Raw genomic sequence first — 4896 nt, 5'->3', positions numbered from 1 at the left:
GTTTGTTCAGTTCTTGAGTGGGAGGAGGGTTGCCGTATAACGGATGCCCTCGGTGACCCCAACAACCACACGAACCCCTGCCCGCCATCCTGTGAGTTAGGACAAGGTTTCATTACAACGCCTCATTAAAAGCTTAACTTACACTGAGGAAGTGGTATAGACACTGGAGAGGTTTTATTCATGGCATCTCCAAGCTGAAAGGCACTAAGAGAATTTACTCCAGATTCCTCGGTTCAAGGAGGAGAAAAACCCAAAGAGGTTAAAAGGTTGGTACACTGGTTCTCCAAATGTGAATGGATGTCAGAATCCATCTGGAGGGTTTGTTAAAATGGATTTCTTGGGCTCATCCCAGTGTTGGTTTCAGTAGATCTGGGGGTGGGGCTCAAGACTATACATTTCTACCAAGTTCCCCAGTAACGCTGAGCTGCTGGTCCAGGAGCCCTACTTTGAGAACGACTGGGCTGGCATAAAGTGAGTGGACCTGTATTAGAGGAGAGGAACAGAATCCAGGTGTCCCATGTTCTAACCGAATGCCCTTTTCTATCCATCATCTTGTCCCATGGTTACACCTTCTTCAGCCCCGGCTGGAAATTCCCTTCGCTGCTGGTTTTATATCTACACCCTCTACCTGGGATGAAAGAGCGCTCCTCACCAAAATAACATCTGTAATGAGCCTTGAGCTTCCTGGAAAAAAACGCTTTAACAATGCTAAGTATTTCTGGCACTAACGCATATTATTATAAAAAAAAAAACCACACACACACGAAAAGAGTGGCTTCTTTTTTAAAGAGCATCTTACGAAGAAAATTTAATGCAGCGAAGGGTGCAAATACAGACATGTTAAGGACCAAGAACCCAGAAAGTCGACCGATGTTTTCCTGTTGCTTCTATGGTATCACATAGGTCTCTGTTTACTTTGCTAAACACAAACAAGGAAACTGCTCATGCTCTCCCAGAGTACGGGTGGCAAAGTGTTTCTCAAGTCTGGCTTCAGGCAGCTCCGTCTTATTGACCACACACCCAGCCTTATGGATCTAGAGACTATAGTTCCCATGTCAAAAGAAAGGCCACCAGGGCCAAAAGACCCATTTCCAAACTCTGCACCTCCACAGCCACTGCCAGCCCCACATCCAAGTGATGACAACAAGTCTGCTCAACTGTCCCTTCGCGTCAGACCCCTTCCAGGAAAATGCCACTTGTGCAGAAAGCTCAGCCACAGAACTGTGCAGAGGTCTCCAGTGACAAGGGGTTGTCTGGGCAACCGAATCATCAGTAAGGTGCTCGGGGATTGCACCTAGACCAGAGCTGTCCAACAGAAATATGTAATTTTTCTCCAAAGCAACCACATGAAAAAGATTAAAAAAAGAAACAGGTGTTAATAACATGTTATTGAACTCAGCATATTCGAAATATCATTTTAACATGCAATCCATATAAAATTCTTAATGAGATGGTTTGCTTTTTTTTTTTTCCAACCAAGTCTTTGAAATTGACTCATTTTTACACTTGCAGCACACTTCAATTTGGACTAGCTACATTTCCAATGCTTCATAACCATACTGGACAGTGCAAGACCAGACCCTTGCCCAAACTGGCCTTTCGGAGCACACCAGAAACTGTTCAGATAGAAGATCTTGGCTCAGTGCAGAGCATCTGGGAGGGGCAGACATGTGTCATCCCACGTGAATTCTCCCGGCTCTCTGTGGAGTTCCATGTTGTGTTATTAAAAGGTTTGCTTGTCTGCAGCAGGCACTCCTTTTGGGCCAAACTTCTGATTTTTATTTTCCCCAGAACCCCTATTTTTAAGACACATGTCCACAGATCTACAGAGCTCAGGAATATACATATATACATCATTTTATGAAAAATGGAATATTCTCACCCTTCCAGGGTACCTGTCCAGTGGGTGGTCCCGTCCTGTTCGCCACAACAGGCTGGGTCTCCCCTTGAGGCCAGTGTGTAAACCTGATGGCATGAGCAGGCCTTGCCATAAAGAGTTCTCACTAAGGTGTTGTCAAGAAGACCCACAGACATGTGTGTGTCAGTCCGTATCCCCACGGATGAGAAGTGTACGCCCATGAGACTCATCCTGTACTTGGGTTTATTAAACTTAACAGAACATTGACTTGATTTTCCTGCTTGAAATTTTCAATAGTTTTCCAGATTTTCTTGGGACTGGACAAACCCCACAGGTGCAGAAAGATGTTCTAAACCAGAAAAAAAAAACCTTTTTTTGTAAAGCTTTTCTAAAAAGATATAAAGTAGCGTTTTTTATTTTATTTTTTTTTAAAGGTTTTATTATTTATTTGACAGAGAGAAATCACAAGTAGATGGAGAGGCAGGCAGAGAGAGAGAGGGAAGCAGGCTCCCTGCTGAGCAGAGAGCCCGATGCGGGACTCGATCCCAGGACCCTGAGATCATGACCTGAGCCGAAGGCAGCGGCTTAACCCACTGAGCCACCCAGGCGCCCCTAAAGTAGCGTTTTTTAAATTAAAAAAATGCATGTACATGTTTTTAAAATAAAATGGTTTGGAGGATAATACAGAATGGAAAGTAACAGTCTCACTCCTCAGCAGTAAACCACTGCTCACAGTTTCTTGTTCATCATCTGGAAATGTTTTAAGCACCTACAGTAGTCATATACATATATTTAAGCACAATATATATTATGTATATTAAGCATGATATACATATTATAAACATGTGCCCCCTTCCTATACAAATGGGATCAGACCATACATTTCTCTGCATCTTTTTTCTTAATATATTTTAGAGATTTTTTAAAACTATCTATAACCCTGCTTTATTTCTTTTAATGGTTACCTAACATACTGTGGCATGACTGTGCTGTAGTTTCCTCCTGCTGATCATTTAGGGTTTTTTGTTAATATTTTTGCTCTGAAGACAAGCTCTAAGGTACATGGTAATTACAAGATGACAACTTCCTTTGTGACTCGGTCCTTGCTTACGATGTTTACCAGTTTCCACCTTGCGTTATGGTTACTGCTGGACACAGCTCCCTCTTCCAGCAGACTGAGGACTCCTTGAAGGAGGAGACATGGTGATAGCCCCCCTCTTCCCTCTGGGTCGTACACACAGCCATACAGGGAGATGATTAATGTATGTTGGCTATTCAGCCCCTTCTCTGTTCCCAGCGCAAGAATCAGACTTAGACTCGAAGTATCCTGTGAGGCACGGACATGGCCTCTGGGCCGCAGCGGGCATCTGTGACGTATCCCCCACCCAAGGCAGAGACTCTTGCTGCTGCAGGGATCTGAGAGCTGAACCTACAGGTGAGGTTCTGAGCAAAAGCTCCAATCCCTTTGATAAAGCAGAGATCTGGGCCTTGCCTCAGTCTCCCCATTAACTGAGTTATAGAACCCAAGACTAGTCAGAATTTCTTTCTACCAATCTTAAAACATATTGTTTTCTCACTCTGAGACAAGGACTCAGAAAATGAGAAAATCGAAACAATCCTACATTTTTCAGTCTCAGAAGGCCTATAGTCATCTTAAGTACCATATTCCGCTCCAGTCGGGCACAGTGGAATAGTCCATTACCTTCAAAGGATGGGAAGGATGGGAAAAGCATGATGCGTGTAGGGCTACACTCTTTTAAAAAGGCTGTGAAGGCCTTGGCTCAGCCAGACTGGACCCAGGTTGCCTGCTGACTCCTTCCCGGGGCAGGGGCGGGGCGTGAGCACCCCACCCTGATGACTGCACACTGAACCTTTGGACACCCAGTCCTTTCTTCTGAGCTCTTCCCCATAACGAACCTAAAACTCTCTCCTACCCAACAGTGCTGAGTAACACTCATACAAAATTCAGGTTCAAAAAAAAAACAAAATTCAAGTGAATGAAAATCAATTCCACTTTGAACATTCCACAACCTCCTTGAGCCTCCTGGAGGAGGCACCTGGGGTGTCTCGGCATTGGACGGAGGTAGCAACATGGAAGAGAGAATCACTGTCCTAGATAAATCAACCCCGCTGAAATGAAGCATCGTGAAAAGATGAAGGAGATCATCTGTCTCCCTCTGGGAGAAAACAGGAGGCCAGGAAGCACCCAGGAGGAAAGGCCAGGAGTCTGCTGTGACCAGGGGAGGGAGCTAGGAACAGACATCTGTGCGTCAGAACCCCCAGTCCACTGACCTACATGTTTCAGGGCTGGCCCTTGGAGCCCATCGGCTCCGCCATACTAACTCTTTGAAACTGATCAAAACTCAGCTGGCGGCACCTGGGTGGCTCAGTGGGTTAAAGCCTCTGCCTTCAGCCCTAGTCATGGTCCCGGGGTGGTGGGATAGAGCCCCACATCGGGCTCTCTGCTCAGCAGGGAATCTGCTTCCTCCTCCCTCTCTCTGCCTGCCTCTCTGCCTACTTGTGATCTCTGTCTGTCAAATAAGTAAATAAAATCTTTAAAAAGAAAAAAACAAAACTCAGCTGGATCCTTTCTGCAGACGCGAGCCACCATCTAGCTGCTCTGTGGCCCAGGAGTCATAAGGGGACATCGCAGGAACCCCTCTACCAGTGTCAGAGCATGAGTCTGATGAGCAAATGGGAAACAGTGCACTTAGTAGAAATTGCTACACAGGAACGAGGTGCTAATTAATATTATTTTTGAGTAGTCAGGAAGCTAAACCAAACCAGTGATTGGCACAGGACCTTGCACTTTCTCTGGTGCCCACACTCACCTGACTTGGCCAGCCTGGTGCACACCCTCCCTGGGCCTCCTGCCCAAGGGACCGCTGCACCTAACCATGCAGCGAGGACCAGTCCCTCCAGTGCTCTCAGCACTGATTCAAGAACTGGGGAACTTGAGCAGAGAACGTAAGGTTGGGAGAGGTAATAGTATAAAAAATATTGATAACACTAATAATCACTTCTCCTAGTGACTGAGA

Source organism: Neovison vison, chromosome 5, assembly GCF_020171115.1.
Source record: "Neovison vison isolate M4711 chromosome 5, ASM_NN_V1, whole genome shotgun sequence".
Classification (NCBI taxonomy): Eukaryota; Metazoa; Chordata; class Mammalia; order Carnivora; family Mustelidae; genus Neogale; species Neogale vison.
The sequence above is the reverse complement of the archived record's forward strand: the minus strand, read 5'-3'. Positions refer to the sequence as shown.